The sequence below is a fragment of the Aquarana catesbeiana genome, linkage group LG06 (genome assembly GCF_042186555.1).
Source record: "Aquarana catesbeiana isolate 2022-GZ linkage group LG06, ASM4218655v1, whole genome shotgun sequence".
NCBI lineage: Eukaryota > Metazoa > Chordata > Amphibia > Anura > Ranidae > Aquarana > Aquarana catesbeiana.
Genome location: NC_133329.1, coordinates 148,258,675 through 148,281,849, shown reverse-complemented (window position 1 = coordinate 148,281,849; position 23,175 = coordinate 148,258,675). Strand labels below are relative to the sequence as shown.

General features: G+C 46.5%; 1 protein-coding gene and 1 pseudogene across 1 annotated transcript in view; both read left to right on the top strand.

The window, feature by feature from the left end:
* The window catches only part of METTL9 (methyltransferase 9, His-X-His N1(pi)-histidine), an 80,081-nt gene that overhangs the window by 25,973 nt on the left and 30,933 nt on the right, over positions 1-23,175 (top strand). The gene's annotated exons all lie outside the window — the stretch shown is intronic.
* Positions 3,021-3,139, top strand: LOC141101961 (5S ribosomal RNA; annotated as a pseudogene).

The window sequence follows — 23,175 nt, the reverse complement described above, 5'->3', positions numbered from 1 at the left end:
AAATATGCCCCTCTGTATCACCCTTAGAAAACATTCTTTTACTTCCTTATAAACCGATTAAAATCCAATTTCTTAATCGTGCATCATGGGACACAGAGCCATAGTAATTACTATGTGGGTTATAGGCCAACTTCAGGTGATGGACACTGACACACCCTAAGACAGGAAGTCCACTGACTTATATAACCCCTCCCACTACTGGGAGAACCTCAGTTTTTTTTGCCAGTGACTAAGGTGTTGGTCACGAGTGAAGATGTGCTGTGCTGAGCTCCACTGGTGCAATCCTTGCTGGGGCTAGCTATGCAGCCGGATCCATTCAAAGTGTCTTTTTAGGCTGAATTGAATGGTACCAGGGCCTCGTGCTGGAAGAAACGAGGTTTAGCCTGTAACGCTTCCTTTCTAGAGAGCTAGACCCTGGGATCCAGTGCTTTTGGTTTTTTCAGGCTTAAAGTGGTGTTCCGGCCGAAATTATACTTTTTAAATAAAAATACCCCTATAATACACAAGCTTAATGTATTCTAGTAAAGTTAGTCTGTAAACTAAGGTCTGTTTTGTTAGTTTATAGCAGTAGTTTGTTATTTTACAAACTTACAGCAGGCCGTGGGCATCAGAAGCCAGACTGTATTTCTTCCTGGATCTCATCCTTGCAGATCTCGCACATGCTCAGTGCAGCACAAGCAGTGTAATAGGTTTCAGGTCAGGTTTCCATAGCAACGGCAGTTTCAGAGGAAGTTGCCGCCCCTTCCCAGAAGGCATTGCAAACAGGAAATGATGCGATGGGCCGCGGCCAGGGAGGAGGAAGTGAAAAATGAATACAGCAGATATACAGTAAGTGCTGAGAAAAAAAATTAAAAAATATCCTATTTGTTTACAGTGCACAGTTTAATGAGGGATGCTGAAGAGTTATAAAAGTGGGTGGAACTCCACTTTAAGTTTTTTCTGGCGGGGTGTTTTACTGATCCAGAAGTGCGGATCCCCCAATTTAAAAAGGGGGCCCCAGTTTTTTAAACGGAGCCCACCGTGAGAGGTGAAGATTGGGTCTGTTGGTTTTACCACAGAAAACCCTGCGGCGGGAAAGGTAAGTGGAGACTTCTAAAGAATTTTAAAGTTTCTTGTGAATTGTCTCCTTTAAAAAGTAAATGTTGTCATGCCTAAAAGTCACCACTGGGGGCTGAATAGAGCACGTACCTTGTCATGCTTTCTCAGATCATGCTGTGTCAGCAGACGCTGACAAACTTCTCTCTGGCTAGCAGTCACAGGACTTCGGTAAGATGCTGGGGGAGATTTTTCTCTTTCTGAGTAGAGGGAGAAGCAGAACGATCGGCGGATGCTGTTCCATTCTCCACTGCCTCTGTATGGAGGTTTGTCACAGCCCTCGCCGCCCTCCCCCCACACACGCGCCTGTCCCGTTGGAATCGGAGGCCCGCGTTCGCGCGGGAAAACGCTCTTTTTTTAAAAGAGGAGGGGGAGGGCACCTGGGATTACAGAGTGGGCTGGTTTAGCGTGGTGTTGGCGTGCAGCAACGTCCAGCACGGGGGTACATTTAAAAGACTCTATTTTTTGCTGACTGCAGCTGTCAGAGAGACAAAAAAGCTAAAAAGAGGCATGTAAGTGGTGACACAGGTATTCCTTTGGCACATTAACTAAAAGCATCAGGCTGAGTGTTAAATAGCAGCGGCAGTTGCTGGGCTGTTTGCTCAAGCAGCGAATGCGATTTCTTCTGGTAGTCCCTCTGCGTTTGTGCATTGGGCTATAGTCAGAAGGGGGGGTAGAAACACCCCAAAAAGAGCTTAAAAGGGACTCCTGCAAGCTCTAAACACTCTACATTGGCATCCTCCCCTGAGAGATCTCAGGGTGGCAGGTCAGAGTAAGTGATCAGGGATATCAAATATTGCATTTTGTTTTCAACACTGCAGCCCCTGTCTATATTTCTGAAGAGGGTTTTCCTCAAGCCATGATGGGATTGGCTAGCGGCTTTAATCGCATCCCAGAATGGGATAAAATGCGATTTCCCCCAGGGGACCGTGAGAAGGTTGATGACTCCTCTTCTGAGGGGTCAAATGTGTGGCGATCACCTGCACAATCTGAAAGATTGATGGTGCAATTCTTACTGAATTTGTCCGCTTCACTTTTTTTGCTACTCTATATTGGTCGGTTGATATGCCCACTTTTTTCTTTGGGTTCACTAAAGCCTCCTCAAGCTGCGCATGCCTTTCCTGTCCATTCATTGCTGGAAAGGCTTATATATTCTGAGTGGGATCACCCAGATAAACATTTTTTTCCTCCTAAAAAGTTTTAACACTTTTTCCTAATGGAGGAAAAATTCACTAAATGTGGGAGATGCCAGCAATTGTTGCTGCTATATCCTCTGTAAATGAAAGTTTGACTTGTCCGATAGACAATGCTCAAATGCTTAGGGATCCAACGGATAAAAAGTTGGAAATTCCTCTTATAAAAAAATAAATAAAAAAACACATTTTTTTTCTGATGCGCAAGCAGCAATTGGTGTATGTCAATCCTTGAGAGACCAGTCTGAACAGGTGCTCAAGGTTATTCCTGATCAGCAGGCCAGGATTTAGCTGCGTTACCAGCGGCATTATGTTTGGCAATAGACACCAAGAGAGGTTCTATTCTTCAAGCCTTGCGCCTTACGCTTGGCTGGTACATAAGCATAGAATTTTATGGTTGAAAAATTGGTCAGCCGAAGCATCATGCAAAGCTCCTGGCTAGTTTTCCTTTTTACGGTGAACGGCTGTTTAGGGATGATTTAAATAAATACATCCAAAAAATTTTTAGTGCTAAAAGTATCCTTTTGTTAGTTTTGGTAAAGGAGTAAACGTATTTCATTTAAACAAGCTCCTTCTCCAGTGCCAGGAGCATCTGCTTCCAGGCAGTCATGACGGCCTCCACCGTCAAGTTCAAGAAGGAAACTGAAGCCTCCTTATGAGGGGGCACCCCCGCTCGCTCGAGTGGGGAGAAAACTTCTGCAGTTCTCAAGGGTCTGGCAGGAAGAGTGTCGGACCTACGGCCACGTTACCCTGAAAGCGCCCGATCTCGTCTGATCTCATCGGCTAAGCAGGGTCGGACCTGGTCAGTACCTGGATGGGATACCACCTAGGAATGCCAGGTGCTGTAGGCTGCAGATGGGTGACTTCCTCAATAACTCTAGGGTACAAACTTGAGTTCGGTAGGTCCCCGTCTCCTCGTTTTCTCAGACTCCAGAGGAAAAGAAGTCCCTCTCAAGCATTGGACCATCTTTTGTCTCAGAAGATTGATCTTAGTGGTTCCCATGCAAGAGCAGGGATTGGGGTTTTATTTAAACGTTTTCACGGTACCAAAACCAAATGAGTATGTCAGACCCATTCTAGATCTCAAATATCTAAACTGGTTCTTAATATCTGCTCTTTCCACATGGAGTCAATCCGATCAGTGGTCTCCGTCCTACAAGGTGGAGAACTTCTGGCGTCTATTGACATCAGGGATGCATACCTCCCATGTACCTATATTTCCCTCTCACCAGAAATATCTACATCTCGAGGTAGAAAATCTTCTTTTTCAGTTGTAGCTCTGCCTTTCGGTCTAGCTACTGCACCTCGAGTATTTACAAAGGTCTGGCCCCTCCTGTAGCTGGATCAGGGCCCAAGGTATAACGATTATAGCTTACCTAGACGATCTGCTCTTGATAGACCAGTCGGTAGCCCGCTTGGACCAAAGTATGATCTACAGTCGACTACCTGGAATACCAAGGTTGGATTCTCAACCTAGAGAAATCCTCCTTAAAAAACTATCAAGGAGATTGGAACACTTGGGTCTGATTATTGATACAGCCCAGGAAAAGGTATTCTTGGCCCAGGCGAAGATCAGTGCCATAAAGGAACTGATTCAGATGGTCATAGCAAAGAAGAATCCTTCTATTTGACTTTGCATGACGTTGTTGGGAAAGATGGTGGCTTCATTCGAGGCCATTTTTTATGCTCAGTTTCATTTGAGGCTGCTGCAAAACAGTATTTTGTCGGCTTGGAACAAGTAGGTCCAAGCTCTAGATTTCTCAATGTGTCTGTCTCCAGGGTGCACCAGAGCCTCAGTTGGGTTGATAACCAAGAATCTGCAGAAGGGAAAATCTTTCCTACCAGCTACCTGGAAGATGGTAACAGCAGATTCCAGCTTTTTGAGTTGGGGAGCAGTCCAGGAAGAAGCGACTGTCCAAGGGAAATGGTCCAGATCAAAAATGACCTTGCCCATCAACATTATAGAGATCCGGGCAGCGCGCTTGGCCCTGAGGGCCTGGATGTTAAGGTTACGGAATTATCCGGTCAGGATCCAATCCGACAATACCACAGCAGTGGCCTATATTAATCACCAGGGGGGCACGACATGTTGTGCGGCCCAGAGAGAGGTGAATTATATCTTAACTTGGGCAGAAAACAATGTACCTTGCCTATCGGCAGTCTTCATTCTGGGAATAGAAAATTGTCGGGCAGACTACTTGAGTCGCCAGCAGTTGTTCCCGAGAGAATGTTCCTTTCATCCTGATATCTTCCTGGCGATATGCCTAAGATGGGGTATCGCAGACGTAGATCTGTTTGCGTCCAGGTTCAACAAGAAAATCGACAACTTTGTGTCAAGAACAAGGGGTCTGCTAGCATGCGGAACAGATGCCTTGGTGTTCCCGCGGAATCCGTTCTCACTGATTTATGCATTTCCTCCTATTCTGCTGTTTCCACGACAGCTTCGTAGGATCAAGCAGGAAGTGAGATCGGTGATTCTTGTGGCTCAGAAGATCTTGGTATGCAGAGATCATAAGGATGGCGGTAGGGGACCTATGGACCCTACCACCACATCCAGACCTTCTCTCACAATGTCCAGTATTCCATCCTACCTTACAAACGCTAAATTTAAGTGTTTGGCTGTTGAATCTCACATTCTGAAGAAGTGTGGGCTGTCAGGTCCAGTGGTATTTACCTTAATACAGGGAAGTTGGCTTCCAGAATCATAGCTTAGAGTCTAGAAAGCATAAGTCTCCTGGTGTGAATCCAGAGGTTGGCACCCCAGGAAGTATGTCAAAGGGTAGAATCCTTGACTTTCTGTAGATGGGGTTAGGGTTGTCCCGGGTGCGTGTCCGGATGTAGTGGGAGAAAGACGTGTTGCTCTGGAGCTCCGCCGATCCTGATCTAATCCGTCGCCATCCTGCATGTAATACAACCTGGAGAGCCTCCAAATGCTCCCTAACAGTTACCAGACATCATCCTCACCAGCCCCAGCGGAAATTGTGGCCGATTGTGTCTCCATCGGGCCGTGGCTGACATTATACCTCAGAGACCTGCCGCCATCTTGAGGCCTACGGAGCCTCCGTCATCCCCGTGCTGGAGTGCCGTGGGGTGAGAGGCAGCTGAATAGCACACATAGCTGGAGGTTGTCCCTGGGAGACAGCTGGACTGTGTGGGGGGCCTGAACGGCCACCTGAGAATCCATACAGGCTGATTCTGGGCGCCCGCGGCCTGCTGATCAAATCCATCGCCATCCTGCATGAAATACAACCTGGAGAGCCTCCAAACTCTCCCTAACAATCACCGGACAGCATCCTCACCAGACCCAGCGTAAATTGTGGCCGATTGTGTCTCCATCGGGCCGTGGCCAACATTATACCTCAGAGATCCGCCGCCATCTTATGGCCTACTACAACAGACACATCCTCCACACTCAGGTACTAAAGTGCCCCAGCAATACTGTACTGTCTTCCCTGTGCCATCATCTGTGCCCCAGCAATACTGTACTGTCTTCCCTGTGCCATCATCTGTGCCCCAGCAATACAGCATTGATTTCTCTGTGCCCCAGCAATACAGCACTGCCATCCCTTTGTCATCATCAGTGCCCCAGCAATACAACGCTGCTATACCTGTGACATCATCTGTGCCCCAGCATTATAGCACTGCCATCCCTGTGCCATCATCTGTGCCCCAGCAAAACAGCACGGGGCGTGTGAGACAAGCCAGACGTGCTGCTGTGGAGCTCTGCACATCCTGACTCAATCTACAGCCATCCTCAGCAGTGAACATTCCGGTGAGACTCCAGATCAGCCCTATAGTTTCCTGGGCACCCCCTGCATCAATCCCAGCCCAAATTGCGGATCCCGGCTGGCCGGTGGTGTTGATACACAGCCCGCGACTGACTCCACACAGCAGTGACCCGCTGCCATCTTGCGGCCTACGAGGCCACATACATCCTCCGCGCTCAGGTGCCCCGATCCATGGGACGAGCGGCGGCATAGTCATCCCCCTAGGAACCTCATTCATCGCGGGGCGGACCTCGGATGGGTTACCCTAGGACCCGCTACACAAAATCTGGTCCGAAGGCCTCTCGTACCCCCCCACCGGTGACCAAATCCTCTACGAGGCAGCCCGCTGCCACTATGGCGGCGAATTCATAGGTGGAGCCAGGGGCGGCGGTGGCCCCCACGGGGGCGGAAATCCTGGTGGCCATTACAGCATGCAAGGAAACTCTGACAACCAAAATCGACTTCCTGACCATAGATGTCGGTCTCATCCGTCAGGATATGGACAAATTCCGGTCCCGTATCGCAGAGGTGGAGGACAGAGTCTCCACGGTGGAGGATACAGTCCGGGCAGATTCTAGGGAGGTGAGGGCCCTGTAGCTCCAAGTGAAGGCGCTCCAGGAGCGTGATGTAGACACTGAGAACCGCCTCAGGCGGAATAACATCCGCATACTTGGATTACCTGAGAGAGCTGAGGGTCCCAGACCAGCTGAGTTTACTGAACAACTACTGTCCACTCTGTTCAGCCTGGGTGATATGCCTCCCACCTTCGTGGTGGAAAGAGCCCACAGGGTCCCACCGCTCCCTCCAAGACCAGGGGCCCCTCCTCGCTCCTTCCTGCTGCGGCTATTAAATTACCGCGACCGGGATCGCATTCTGGCAGCAGCGCGCGCCATGCCTGAAATTAAATACGAAAATACCAAACTGCTCTTTTTCCCGGACTTCTCTCAGGAAGTACAGCAACGCCGCAAGTCCTTTACGGATGTAAGACGTCGGCTCCGAGAAAGGGGTATACGCTTTGGTCTATTATATCCCAGCAGGCTGCGTATCACTGATGGTGACAACACGCGTTTCTTCGACACCCCGGAGGCTGCTGCTGCATGGCTAGATACCCGCTGACAACATACTACCATGGAACCATAGTTGATTACAACATACTGGGAGCAGCTAACTATCACAATCCCCCTGAACAGGACTACCTCCTGTCCCATGTTAACTCACAATATTATGCACCATCCATCCCTAGGTCTTTTCTCACTGCTCTAATTCACCATTACCCCAATTGGTTGTTCAATGCCCTTTGTTACATAGACTACCATCCGCTCCTGTCTGCGGAGCTCCAACGGCAACCACCAATTTTGTTTTTCCTCTTTTCTCTTTTTTTTTTTTTTTTTTTTTTTTTTTTTTGACTGTGCTACTGTCCGGAACCTGCTTCCCCTAACTAAGAGCTTCCACAAGTGTTGGAACACAACACTGAACTGTTGCTAATTAAAGTTTAAGGGTTTACGGTTTTTGAGTTTTGGGTATAGGCCAGATCTGATCACTCCCCAAATTTTCTGGGGATGTCATCAGATGAGGGCAGAAAAACTAACCCCTCAAAGAATAGGTGGGACTTTAAAGGCAACGAGGTAGTAAAAAAGGATTTTATTCATACAAATATACAAAAATACAAATAGAAAAAATCTAATACAGTTCATTCAAAAAACAATAAAATAATATAAGGAGTGAATATACTGATGTAGAATTCGAATGTATATTCGTGTAGTCTTCCACCTGGGCCTACACGAATATACATTCGAATTCTACATCAGTATATTCACTCCTTATATTATTTTATTGTTTTTTGAATTAACTGTATTAGATTTTTTCTATTTGTATTTTTGTATATTTGTATGAATAAAATCCTTTTTTACTACCTCGTTGCCTTTAAAGTCCCACCTATTCTTTGAGGGGTTAGTTTTTCTTCTCTTGATATCAGGGATGGTGGCAACTCCCATGACCTATTTGGATGGTATTCTCCTCTTTATATCAGATGAGGGCAGGTTTGACACCTCAGTGTCATCACGGGTATTGTTTATCAGTGTTATATCTATTCATGTTCGTTTGTCTATTTGGTCTTACATAGGTCATGATTCCACCTGGTACAGGCTCCCTGGGTCCTTGCTGCTCCTGAGCTGTGCACGTGCACCTGCTTCACTCCTCCTTTCTTCCCCCTCCAGACCTCCGCACAATGACAGGACGTGACACCCCACCTTCAGTGCGCTGTCCTGGAATGTCCGGGGGCTCAATTCTAAATTTAAGAGAGCGGTACTCTTCAAGTACCTCAAATTGCACTCCCCGCATATAGTAATTTTACAGGAAACGCACCTTATGGGCAGCAAACTACTGGCGCTGAAAAAGCCATGGATCCAGAGAGCCTTCCATGCTTCCTATTCCACATATGCCAGAGGGGTCACAATCCTAATTAGTAAATCCTTCCCATGTGTGATGGAACATGTTCACACTGACCCCCAGGGTAAATATGTACTAACAGTGTTCACTGTCTGGGGTGTCCGGTATATTGTAGTAGGTGTATACATTCCCCCTCCTTTTTCCTCCTCCACCTTATACACCATTCTAGAGAAAATCACTCCATACTGCCCTGCTAGACTGTTATTAATGGGTGATTTCAACGCCATTCTGGCCCCGGACCTGGACAGACCTACCCCCCCCAAACAATTCTCTACTGACTTGCTCTCATGGGCAGAAGCGCTAGGTGTATCTGAGGTGTGGAGATGGAAACATCCCATGACCAGAGCATACTCCTGTTTCTCCAATACACATAAAACTTCCTCCCGCATCGATCTCGCCTTTGCCAACCCGACTATGCTGACAGATGTACTTGATGCCTCATATTTGCCCAGCGGACTCTCAGATCACTGCCCCCTACTCCTTACCGTTCGTTCCCCGTCCTCCCGTTCCTCCTCCCTTTGGCGCCTGGGGACCCATTGGATCTCTCATGCTGACCTGGCAGACACCATTCCACCACGCTTAGTGGAATACTGGGATCTTAATACGGGATCCTCCTCCACAGCGGTGACCTGGGATGCCTTTAAGGCTTTTACCAGAGGGCAATACATTTCTTCTATTGCTGGGATCCGGAGAGAACAAGCGGCTACCACTACTGCCCTACAGACCACTGCGCAATCCCAATCAGACTTTTATGCAGCTGACCCCACTGACGCACACTTTGACTCCCTCAATGCAGCGAAACGTGAGCTACACCTCCACCTCACCGAAGTTACCAGACTTGACCTTTACCGCAACAAACAACGGTTCTTTGAACAAGGAGACCGCAACGGTCGCCTTCTGGCGATGCTTGCACAACATGACAGACCGCTGACGGTGATCTCTAGTGTGGTGTCCCCTTCGGGAGGGTCGGCCTCTTCCCTGCCAGACATACTTGAAGCCTTCCGTCAGTACTACAGCTCTTTCTATACTTCAGTGCTACCATCGGATTTCCAGTCGTGGGACCTCGCACCTTGGCTGGACCCCTTGGCACTTGGCTGGTTGTCTGATGGGGAGAGAGAATCCCTAGTGAGGCCGATTACCCCGGAGGAGGTACTGAAAGCGATTAGGTCCTTTCCCGCGGGAAAGTCTCCGGGCCCAGATGGACTACCCATTGAGTTCTACAAAACTCATGGGGACCTATTGGCCCCCAAATTGGCCCAGCTCTATTCCCAATGTTTGACTGATGGTGCCCTCCCAGCTTCCATGGGCCATGCCCATGTCATTCTTATTCATAAAGTGTCTAAAGACCCCACATCCTGTGCCTCCTACAGACCAATCGCCCTACTTAATACAGACTTCAAGATTCTCACCAAATTACTAACCACGAGACTACAGCCCCTACTACCATCTATCATTGAGACTGACCAGACTGGTTTCATGGCCAATAGAGCGACAGACGTTAACTTGAGGCGTCTGTTCACCAACATACACGCACAACATCTCAATGAAGGATCTAGAGTGGTGGCCTCCCTGGACATTGAGAAGGCCTTCGACACGGTCGAGTGGCCTTTTCTCTGGGAGGTCCTCCGCAGGATGGGGTTCCCCCTGATCTTCATTGAATGGATGAAGGTCCTCTACCGTGACCCCACCTCGGCTATTAAGCTGGGAGGGGGCCTGTCACAGTCCTTCCATCTATCCAGGGGCACGCGGCAGGGCTGCCCTCTCTCTCCGGCCTTATTTGCCATCGCGATGGAGCCACTTGCCGAGGCCCTTCGCACCTCTCCTCACATTAGGGGACTGCGGGTTGGCTGGCTGGAGGAGAGGGTCGCCCTGTATGCGGATGACCTCCTACTCTTCCTTAATGATGCGGGTCCATCACTCGAGGGAGCCCTGCAGGTCCTCAACTCCTTCTCCTCTGTCACGGGCCTCAGGGTTAACTGGACAAAATCTCTCCTGTTCCCCGTGGATCCTGCAGCCCGTGACACAGCTCCCACGGACATCCCTCTACAATGGGTCGAGAATTTTAAATACTTAGGGGTGGTGGTCTCCAGGCAGGCTTCTGAGTTCTTACCCCTCAACTTGTCCCCGGTTGTTCAGGAGACTCGGCAACGGCTGAAGGCGTGGGAATCGTTGCCTCTTTCACTGTTGGGACGCATTAATTTGTTTAAAATGAAAATACTCCCCAAATTTACATACTTATTCCGCCACTCTCCACAGTGGTATCTTAAATCCTTTTTCAAACAACTACATCGCCTCCTCGCCTCTTTCCTATGGGGGTCCCAATCCCCCAGATACAGCTGGTCAACACTGATACGCCCGACCTCCCAAGGTGGCTTGGCGTGTCCGGATCTATACAAGTACTATCTGGCCGCCCAGCTAGTAACAGCTGCTTGGTGGCTCAAACCGGACACCTCCAACACAGCTACCATGGTTGAGACGGCAGTGTTGGGATCCCTAGAGGCGCTCAAATTTTTGCTTTTTCGAGGCCCTCGAGCCCCTTATCCACTGACACCCTCCATGCGCACTACACTGCGTGCATGGGGGGCAGGTCTCAAATTAGAAAAATACCCTCAACAGGCAATCTCACCCAATGCTCCCCTTTGGATAAACCCAACCCTGGAGCACATCTATAAACTACCTGAGCCTCATGCCTGGACCAAATTTAACATTAAAACGGTGGCACAGATTATCTCCAATCAATCCCTAGTCCCGCTCTCCAAACTAAACTCCGATTTTAATATACCCCAGTCCTATTTTTTCCGATTCCTTCAACTCTCCCATGCCTTCAGTCACCAATTCTCCAACTCCCCTCCTCAACTAGTCCAATCTTCACTGGGGGACCTTCTTAGATCAGATTGTACGAAAAAACCCACTTCTCGATTATATTCACACCTGACTGTCACCTCCCTCCCGATTATGGAAAAGCTAAGATCTAAATGGTCCCATGACATCCCCAATTTTGACAACGATGACTGGGATGACATATGGGATTTCCCATTTAGCTCCCTGGTCTCTCTGAGAGATCGCCTGATCCAATTCAAGATAGTCCATCGGGCATATTTTACCCCTCACAGACTACACAAAATGAACCCCGACTCCCCTCCCTGGTGTTGGAGGTGTGGTGGGACTCCTGGGGACTTCACCCACATCTCCTGGACCTGTCCGGCAATTGTCGGATACTGGAGGGAGATATTGGACTTTGTCACACAAATCACCTCTGTGCCACTACAACCATCAATGTCAATCTGCATACTAGGCCTGGTAGAACAACTAATTCCTACGGTGGCGGGACGCACACTGGTGGGATTGCTCCTGTTCTATGCCCGTAAAGCTATAGCCCTTAGTTGGCGCAAACCAACCCCCCCTCCTCTCTCCCTGTGGAAACAATTAATTAACAATAGCTTACCAATATATAAAGACACATATGACAACAGAGGCTGCCCCAACAAATATAGCAAAGTCTGGTCTAAGTGGCTGGCTGATCCCTCCACCGCTTCAGAGGCCTCTCAGTAGACCCCAATCACAAAGTAGCTCCCAAGCGGGTGCCAGGTGTACACAATAATCTACAATATGCTATTTTACCATGTACAACTGCACATAGCACCACCATGACCCAGTAAACTGTACCGCTATGACTGATGTCATAATATATTCTTCATGAAATAGGTGACAGCGTGATTCTTGCAAGGATCACATAGACATCATATTAGACCAATGTATGTTTAACTGTTTGTTCTCTTTATCTGTTTTTGTTTCTCTTTTTAAAAACCAATAAAAAGATTTTGGAAGAAATAGGGTTGTCCCAATACCACTTTTTTAGGACCGAGTACAAGTACCGATACTTTTTTTTTAAAGTACTCGCCGATACCGATACTTACTTTTTTTTTTTTTTTTTTTTTTTTTTTTTAATATTTATTATTTTTTACAATAATATTTTTTTAATTCTTTCTTGCAATATGTGTTTTTTTTTTTTTTTTTAGTTTTTTTTTTATCAGCCCTATTGGGGGGCTTTGGTGAGATATCAGGGGTCTTAACAGATAGAGATTCCCCAGTCCCTTTCTCTGCAGCCTCAGCTGCACTGAAAATGAATGAAGACAGCGGCTCCTCTCCATTCATAAACTGAGACATTGTAATCACAGGAGATTACAATGTTTCAGTTATGTGAATGGACAGAGTCAGCTGACTCTGTCCATTCACACAGCGGAACGGAGGGGGACAGCGGAACGGAGGGGGCATGAAGGAGGATGGTGATCGCGTGTGGGGGAGTTACAAGCACCGATCACCGCTGTATGTAACTAAGCAGCTGAAAGCCGCGGGGGGAGAAGCTTGTAACTCCCCCACGCGCCGATCACCGCTGACTGTACAGGTATCGGCGGAAGCATTGGGAGCATTTGCCCGAGTACAAGTACTTGGGCAAATGCTCGGTATCGGTACCGATACTAGTATCGGTATCAGGACAACCCTAGTTAGAAATGAAGCTGGCCTTGCATACTATCAGGCAAGGTTTCGGCCTTGTCGGTATTATTTCAACAACCACTTGCTTCGCATTCTTTGGTTCTTAGCTTATTCAGGGGGTAACGCGGCTTAATCCTCCGGGTAAGTCACCCCTGAACCCTTGGGACTTGGATTTAGTTCTGTCGGCATTGCTGAAACAGCCTTTTTGAGCCGATACAGCATATTCCCTTGGTTCTTTTGACAAGGAAGCTAATTTTCTGGTAGGCATATCTTCTGCATGAAGGGTATCAGAGTTGGCTGCTCTTTCTTGTAAGAGCCATATTTGATTATTCACAAGGATAAGGTAGTATTGCGTCCTCATCCTAACTTTCTACCAAAGGTAGTGTCTAGTTTTATCCAAACTAGGATATTGTTCTACCTTCGTTTATTCCAGAACCCTGTTCTACGGAAGGAAATTTAGTATTCTCTTGATGTGGTGAGAGCACTCAAGGTCTACTTGAAGGCGACTGCTCAGATTCGAAAAACTGATGTTTTGTTGTGTTGACTTAAGGTCCTAGAAAAAGGACACGCAGCATCGAAATCTGCTATTTCTAAATTGATTCAGCAAGTAACTGTTCAGGCTTATGGATTAAAGAGGAGGATTCCCCCCCTCTCAAATCAAAAGCACACTCCACTAGGACTGTTAGTGATTGGTGGGAGTGCATCACCAAGCTTCCATGGTTCAAATCTGCAAGGCCTCAACTTGGTCTTCAGTCCATACATTTATCAGATTTTATCAGGTGAATGTAAAAAGGCATGAGGATATTGCCTTTGGTCGTAGTGTGCTGCAGGCAGCAGTATAACTTCTCTAGTCTCATGTTGCCCTAATTCTGTTGTGTCTCCCTCCCCTCAGTTGGCATTGCTCTGGGACATCCCACATAGTAATTACTATGGCTCTGTGTCCCATGATGTACGATTAAGAAAATAGGATTTTTATAACCGCTTACCTGTAAAATCCTTTTCTTTGAAGTACATCATGGGACACAGAGGTCCCTCCCCTCTTTCTGGTATACACGTGTATTGCTTTGCTACAAAAACTGAGGTACTCCCAGTAGTGGGAGGGGTTATATAGGGAGTGAACTTCCTGTCTTAGGGTGTGCCAGTGTCCATCACCTGAAGGTGGCCTATAACCCACATAGTAATAACTATGGCTCTGTGTCCCGTGATGTACTTCAAAGAAAAGGATTTTACAGGTAAGCTGTTATAAAAATCCTATTATAGTTTACTGCACAGCAATTAAACCTTAAGTTGCACATTAACACTGATAAAGAAATTAATTTATTAGTTGCCTTTTGGCTAGTTGAATATAGTGCATCAATTTAAGTAAAATACAGGTCTGGCTAGATTACACTTGATAGTATTGCACTACCCACATGAAGAGACTACATTTAAAAAGCCGACTTGGATACATGTTGTGCAAAATTATACAAACCGTGTGCACATTGAAGGATACTATTATAACGACAGTGGTCTGCATTGAGACTTCTTAACACGGTTCTAGTATATTGAACAGTTTTTCCAAGGTTATGATGTCGTGAAAAGGGTCTATTGACCTGTGAATGGATCATTCCACTGATATCAGCTTTAAGTGAACTCTAAAGAGTTAAAACACCTTTTACGCTTGCGGTTGAGGGGTGGTAAAAACACATGGTTGAGCCTCTTTAACCTGCAAATGCAGCAGCAGATGGGGAGAGCAAACATGCTTTGCATAACAGCACAGCATCTGCCACAAATTGCTCTTCAGAGGGTGAAGCTTGTGTATATGAGCTGTTAGGGATAGACAGGTGGTAAAAGGGGTGGGATTGAACTTGTTTCTTAGATTCCTACCAAGTGCCATTTTAAATGCTGAAGAATAAAGTGACCCTTTGTTGTGATTATCATAATAGAAAAACATAGTAGTACTCTTCCTACTGCAAAGTATTGTAGAGATTTCAGTGCAAATCCTTTCCCTACATTACATAAGTAAGGGGGAAGCATCCACTCCCAGAAACTTTGTATTTGGGGTCTTCAAACTAAGACCCACGGTCCATGTCAGACCTGTTTTGAGATTTAATAAAGCCCACACTGGAGTCAGGGGCACAGACTGAGTATTTGGATCAGTTTGTCTCCCCTTCAACCAACCCACCACCCCAAAGCCTCCAGCTCCAGGTATCTCTCTCAAATGGGGGGAGGGACACTGATGGTTATTACCCTGATGTAAGGGGGGCTCTGATGTAAGAGGGACCCTGATGTAAGGTAGGAATCTGATGAGAACCTGATGTGATGGGAGGCTTCTCATGAAAAGTAATTTCTTAGAGAGTGTTCATTCATTTATTTTTAATATTTTTCAGCCTCAAATATTTGTAAGAAAGGCGATGTGGTCCTCATACTGAAAAGTTTTTGGAGACGTTTGCTCTATATGAATACACTTTTGTGATGGGGAATGATTTTTCAGTTTAATCTGTGCACATCTGATGCATCTCAGCAGGGCATTAACATGCTGGTTTGACATGAGCCTAATAACTCCATATCCCAATTGTGCAGAGCACTCATATAAAAGCGGTGATACACTGGCTGTTGATCAGCTATTGTTTTGCTGCTCTGGTTAACTGTTAAAGAGTATCAGCAGCTGTACTGATTATCTTCTGAGCTTTAACCACTTGCTTACTGGGCACTTAAACCCCCCTCCTGCCCAGACCAATTTTTAGCTTTCAGCACTGTTACACTTTGAATGACAATTGCGCGGTCATGCTACTCTGTACTCAAATGAAATTTTTATCATTTTTCTTTTCCACACAAATGGAGCTTTCTTTTGGTGGTATTTAAACACCACTTGGGTTTTTATTTTTTGCTAAAGAAAGACAGAAATTTTTGAAAAGAAAAACGTTTCATAGTTTTGTTATAAAATTTTGCAAATAGGTAATTTTTCTCCTTTATTGATATTCGATGATGGGCACTGATAAGGCGACACTGATGGGCACTGATGATGAGGCACTGATTGGTGACATTTATAGGTGACGCTGGTGGCCACTGGTGGGTGACGCTGGTGGCCACTGGTGGATGGCACAGGTGGGCACAGAAGTCTCTGCAGAGGCTCTCCACGATCGGGACTGATCTCCCTCTCCCAGCCGCCAGCCGGTTACCGGCTCTATTTACATCACATGATCAGCTGTCATTGGCTGACAGCTGATCACGTGGTAAGGGGTTGGGATCGACCCCTTACTACGATCTGTGATCAGCTGGGTCTCATAGACTCGCTGATCAGAGTGCGCTGCCACTCGAGCACGGGAGGACATCTATGGACGCCCTCCTGGCAAAGTAGGTCCGCGCTGTAGCCGTCTTTTGGCTATAGCGCAGACGGGAAGAGGTTAGAGTGGCTGTAAACCTCCACATATATCCAGTGAAGTGAACAGCCTAAGATTATACACAGACACAAAACAAATCTCCCTACATAAGTTTTACTTGTATATCTGCTGTCTTCAACTTTCTAGACTGTTTAGAAAGTGCACATCCTGTTAGAGTTTTCTCTTCCTGTTCTACCACTGGGTGTGGATTCTTGGCCTACACTGTGTGACAGCTGATTGGAGGAAAGGCACACCCCCCCTCTCCACATAGGCAGAGGAAGGAAGAAATGTGCAGAGCTGTGCTGTTAATAGACCCGCTGTCTGCTAATCTATTTCTTTGCACAATCCCCAAAACAAATTTCAGGCTGTTTTTATCTCAGTTGTCGGAGAGCTTGTCAGAAGTTATGCTGATAACAGAAGGACTGAGCAGCAGAAAGACATGAAATGTAGGGCTTTGGAGCAAGATAAGTAAACACTACAGATGTGCCCAGGTCAGATTTCATGATTCGGGTTTACATCCACTTTAAGCTGTCCATGGGTGGATCGAAATTTGGCCGTTCAACAGGTATCCATCTTTGGCCAGCCTAACAAGGATCCTTGGCAGAATCATCCTGCCACACCCCTCCCCTCCTAACTATCCTGCCCCCTTACAATAATAAAATTGTTCAACAATGGCGTTTAATATTTGCCGATCCTGAGAAAAAGGTGCTCAGGTAGCAAACAGTTACACAACCATATACCTAGCTATTGGTTAATGCAGTCTTTGGTAAAGGTGGTTAGGGGCTGATATTTGAATAGAGTTGTCCTTTCAGATATCTTATTCTTCCTTCACCTGACATTATGTAACTAGTGCCTAGACATTTGATCATGTGACTGACCAGCAAGGGACCTTTTCCCTATATATTCACTCTGAATTACTTATAACCTGTACATTTTATGAGTGACAAGTAGAGAAAGAAGCATTGCTGATGGGGCCACAAAGTTCAGTAGTTTTTACACTTGCTGTACTCATGTCAGCCAACACCACAGTTTCCAGCTTATTGGATATTAATATTCAATTTCTTTTCATACATTGGGGGACACAGAGCCATAGTAGTTACTATGTGGGTAATAGGCCACCTTTAGGTGATGGACACTGGCACGCCCTAAGACAAGAAGTGCACTCCATATATAACCCCTCCCACTACTGGGAGTACCTCAGTTTTTTCGCCGGTGTCTAAGGTGTTGGTCACGAGTAAAGATGTGCTATGCTGAGCTCCACTGGAGCAATCCTTGCTGGGGCTAGCCATGCTGACTGGATCCATTCAAAGTGTCCTTTTTTGGGCCAAATTGAACGGTTCCCAGGCCTCGTATCCGAAGAAACAAGGTTTTCCCTGTGAATGCTTTTCTTTTTAGAGAGCTGGACCCTAGGATCCAGTAATTTTTGGTAGTGAGGCCATAAAGTTTTACTGGCAGGGTGCTGTTGCAGGTCCAGGATTGTGGGTTACCTTTAGGTTCCCCTGCTCCTGAAGGTTTACCGTGAAGGATGAAGATTGGGTCTGTTGGTTAACCACAGAAAACACTGCGGCGGGAAGGTAAGTGGAGTTTTCTAAGAAATATTTTTGACATTTTTCTTATGAATGTGTCCTTTAAGTAAATAATATTGTGGTGCCTATGTGTCACCACTGGGGGCTGTATTGAGCACTCACCGCCTCATGCTGAAAACAGCGCTGTGTCAGGAGCTGAACACTTCCTCCTCCGGCCAAAGCAGCAGATCCTCTGGTAAGCAAAAGGGGGGATTTGTCTCCCCGCTTGTGGCCCCCCTATATTGGGATTCCCCCCTCGGGGTGTAAGTGCCCGGATTAATTAAAAAAAAAAAAAAAAAAAGGGAAAACCGCAGCAGTCACTCAGCGTTTTTTTTTTTTTTTAAACCAAGCCCCAACCCCCCCCCCGCCCGCCATGCTCGCTCTAGGTCTGAGGGTACCTGTAGTCCATCACTCGCGCGGGAAAACCCGTCTTTTTAAAAATGGGGGTGGAGCTGTAGGCAACGTGGGGGCGCAGGGCTAACGGCGTCTGCGTTCTCTGACGCCTGGTGCACGTGGAGGAAGCTTTTAAAAGCACACTGTGTGCTGCTGCTGGCTGTGGAGGTACACAAGAGCAAAGAGGTGGCATTACTTGAGGTTTGGTGACACAGGCATTTCCTTTGACACATTGTTACTGCTTCAGGCTGGGCATTAATAGCAGCAAAATTTTGCTGGACTATAGCCTAGCAGTGTATGCATTCCTTCTGGTAGTGCCTCTGCTTTGTGCATCCGGCTATGAGTGGAAGGGGGACCAGGAACTCCTCAAAGGGTTCTAGGGGATTTATTGTTTTACAACAACCTAAATCCATGTCCAAGAAAATGTCATCCTCCTCTGAGAGTCATGCGGCCGGTCAGAATGAGCCATCAGGGGAGACTGGTGTTGCAGCAGCGCTGGACACTTCAGCCCCTATATAGATTGAGATATATATATATATATATATATATCTCAATCAATCTCACACAGGAGGTTTTTTCTTCTACTATTTCTAGTTTGGAAAAGAAGATTGATGCTATGATCACTCTCCATAGTGGGTCCAAGTGTAGCAGACCCACATCCAGTGCTTAGGACCCTCATCCTGAGGTACAAGGGGCAGGGGATCAGGAAGGTCTTCCAAAAGATCTGGAAGACGCTGATATCACCTCTTCCGGGGATCCTAATATGGAGGGAGTAGTCTCACAAGACAGTGTGCTGGTACACTCCCTTACTAAATTGGTTCTCTCAACCTTTTTGCTGCCTGTAGCGCAGTCTATTGATGAGCCCACCTCTGGTTTGGGATCACTAAAGCCTCCCCCATCTGAGGATGCTTTTCCTATCCATTCATGGCTAAAAAAGCTGATATATTCTGAATGGGAACACCCGGATAAGCAGTTTTTTCCTCCAAAAAAGTTTTCTGCACTTTATCCTATGGAGGAGGAATTCTATAAGAAATTGGGGATTCCAGCAATCGATGCTGCAATCGCCTCGGTAAATAAAAATCTCACTTTTTCCGGTAGACAATGCGCAAATGTTAAAGGATCCAACAAATAAAAAGTTGGAATTTCTTTTTAAGAACAACATGTCTCTGGCAAGTTCAGTAGTGCGGTCGGTTCTTGTGGCAATTGATGTATCTCAGTCCATAAAGGGCCAGTTTGTAGAGATACTTAAGATTCTTCCTGATAGCAGGCCCAGCAATGGGCTGGCGTATCAGATGCAATATATTTTACGGTGGATGCTATGAAGGATTCTATTATTCAAGCCTCACGGCTTATGCTAGGACTAGTGCATACACGCAGAGTCCTATGACTGAAAAGTTGGTCAGCCGAAGCACAGAAGCTCTTGGCCAGTTTCCCATTTCATGGTGAACGGTTATTTGGAGACGATTTAGTTAAATATATCCAAAGGATCTCTAATGGGAAAAGTTCTTTTACCAGTAAAGAATACGTTTAAGCATTTCTCCTTTAAGCGTGCATCTTCTCCAGTGCCAGGAGCATCTGCCTCTAGGCAGTCTCGACGGCCTCCACCGTCAAGCTCAAGAGGAAGACCTCAGGGGCAGTCCCAGGGCCAAAAGAGGACTTGGGGCAGAAAGCCCGCAAAACAAAATGCTAAAGCCTCCTTATGAATGGGCGCCCCCGCTCGCTTGGGTCGGGGGAAGGCTTCTGCAATTTTCAAAGATCTTGCAGAAACCACAAGACAGATGGGTGGCTTCCTCAATTTCTCTAGGTTACAAACTAGAGTTCCGAGAATTCCCGTCTCTTCGTTTTCTGAGATTAAATGTTCCCAGAGATCCAGAGAAAAGGAAGTCTTTCTTTATAGCTCTGGATCATCTCTTATCCCAGGAGGTGATGTCAGAGGTTCCCTCAGAGGAACAGGGTTCAGGGTTTTGTTCAAACCTTTTCACGATTCCAAAACCGAACTGGGAGGTAACACCCATTCTAGATATCAAAGATCTGAATCGGCACTTAAATATCCGGTCTTTTCGCATGGAGTCGATCTGATCGGTTGTCTCCATTTTGCAAGGAGGGGAGTTTTTGGCATCGATCGATATCAAGGATGCATATCTCCACGTGCCGATCTTTCCTGCTCATCAGAAATTTCTACGCTTCGAGGTAGAAAATCATCATTTTCAGTTGGTGGCTCTGCCATTCGGTCTAGCCACCGCACCACGTGTGTTCACAAAAATCCTGGCACCTACTTTAGCCAGGTTAAGGGCTCAGGGTATAACTGTCCTAGCCTATCTAGACGATCTGCTTTTAGTAGATAAATCAGTCTCTGGTCTAAACCAAAGTTTAATCTCAGGTATAAGCTACCTGGAATTCCTAGGCTGGATCCTCAACCTAGAAAAATCCTCCTTAAAATCAAGGAGATTACAGTACTTGGGGCTGGTCATAGATACCATTCAAAAGAAGGTATTTCTACCCCAGGTAAGAGTCAGCTCCATAAAGGAATTGATTCAAAGCAAAGAGAAATCCTTCCATTCGGCTGTGCATGAAATTGTTAGGGAAGATGGTGGCCTCTTTCGAGGCCGTCCCTTATGCTCAGTTTCATTCAAGACTGCTACAAAACACCATTCTGTCGGCCTGGAACAAGAAGGTTCAGGCTTTGGACTTTCCAATGCACTTATCCCCCGAGGTACGTCAGAGCCTCAATTGGTTTTTGATATCCAGCAACCTCCAAAAGGGGAAATCCTTTCTACCAGTATCCTGGAAAGTGGTAACAACGGATGCCAGCCTTCTAGGCTGGGGAGCAGTCCTGGAAGAAGCTTCTGTCCAGGGGAAATGGTCCAAGTCAGAAAGGACCCTGTCCATCATCAACATTTTAGGAATTTGTGCAGTACGTCTGGCCCTAGAGTCCTGGACGCTCAGACTACGGAATTGTCCTGTCAGGATTCAATCCGACAATGCCACGGCTGTGTCCTACATCAATCACCAGGGGGGCACGAGAAGTCGTGCAGCCCAAAAAAAGGTGAATCATGTTCTAGCTTGGGCAGAAAGCAACATTCCTTGCCTAGCAGCGATTTTCATTGCAGGGATAGAAAATTGGCAGGCGGACTACTTGAGTCGCCAACAGTTGTTTCTGGGAGAATGGTCCCTTCACCCCGACATCTTTTTGTCGATATGTCAAAGATGGGGTATTCCTGACCTGGATCTGTTCGCGTCCAGATTCAACAAAGTCGACAACTTTGTGTCAAGGACGAGGGATCCGCTAGCGCCTTGGTCTTCCCATGGGATCAGTTTTCACTGATATATGCATTTCCTCCGGTTCTGCTGCTTCCGCGCCTTGTCCTCAGGGTCAAGCAGGAACAGAAGGAGGTGATTCTGGTGACCCAGAAGACCTTGGTTTGCTGAGATCATAAAGATGGCGTTAGGAGTCCCTTGGACCTTGCCGTTGTGGCCAGACCTTCTCGCAAAAGGTCCGGTATTCCATCCTACCTTACAAACGCTAAATTTAACGGTTTGGCTATTGAAACCCACATTCTAAAGGACTGTGGGTTATCCCCTTCAGTAGTGTCTACTTTGGTTAATGCTAGGAAGCCGGCCTCCACAGTCATTTACTATAGAGTCTGTAAGGCGTATGTTTCCTGGTGTCGATCCAGGGGTTGGCACCCCAGGAAGTATGTTATAAGTAGGATCCTTGAATCCCTGCAAATGGGATTGGAAATGAAGCTGGCCTTGCGTACTATCAAGGGCCAGGTCTCGGCCTTATCAGTATTCTTCCAACGGCCTCTTGCTTCTCACTCTCTCATGCGTAGTTTTATTCAGGGGGTAACACTAATTAATCCCCCTGTCAGGTCACCTCTCAATCCTTGGGATTTGAATTTAGTCTTGTCTGCTTTACAGAAACAGCCTTTTGAGCCTATACGGGAAATTCCCTTGGTTCTTTTGACGAGAAAAATAATCTTTTTGGTTGCCATATCCTCTGCCAGAAGGGTATCGGAATTGGCGGCTCTGTCTTGTAAAGAACCATATTTGATCATGCATAAGGATAAGGTAGTATTGCGGCCTCATCCTGAATTCCTACCGAAGGTGGTGACAGGTTTTAATTTGAACCAGGATATTATTCTGCCTTCTTTTTTCACAAAGCCTCGATCTAGGGAAGAGAAGGCACTACATTCCCTTGATGTAATGAGAGCGGTCAAGGTCTATATAAAGGAGACCGGTCAGATTCGCAAAACAGATGTTTTGTTTGTACTGCCAGAAGGTCCTAAAAGAGGATAAGCAGCGTAAAAATCTACTATTTCCAAATTGATTTATCAAGTGATTGTTCAAGCTTATGGTCTAAAGAAGAAAATTCCTCCTTTTCATGTTAAAACACACTCCACCAGGGTTGTTAGTACCTCTTGGGCGGTGCATCACCAAGCCTCTATGGCTCAGATCTGCAAGGCCGCAACTTGGTCTTCAGTCCATACATTTACCAGATTCTATCAAATCGATGTTAAAGGTTATGAGGATATTGCCTTTAGGCGTAGTGTACTGCGGGCTGCAGTATAAGTCCTCTAGCCTCTGAATGCCCTACCTTTTTTGTTGTGTTTTCCTCCCTTCAGTTGCTGTTGCTATGGGACATCCCACATAGTAACTACTATGGCTCTGTGCCCCATGATGTATGAAAAGAAAACAGGATTTTTGAAACAGCTTACCTGTAAAATCCTTTTCTTTGAAGTACATCAGGGGACACAGAGGTCCCTCCCTTCTTTGGTATACACGTATATTGCTTGGCTACAAAACTGAGGTACTCCCAGTAGTGGGAGGGCTTATATAGGGAGTGCACTTCTTGTCT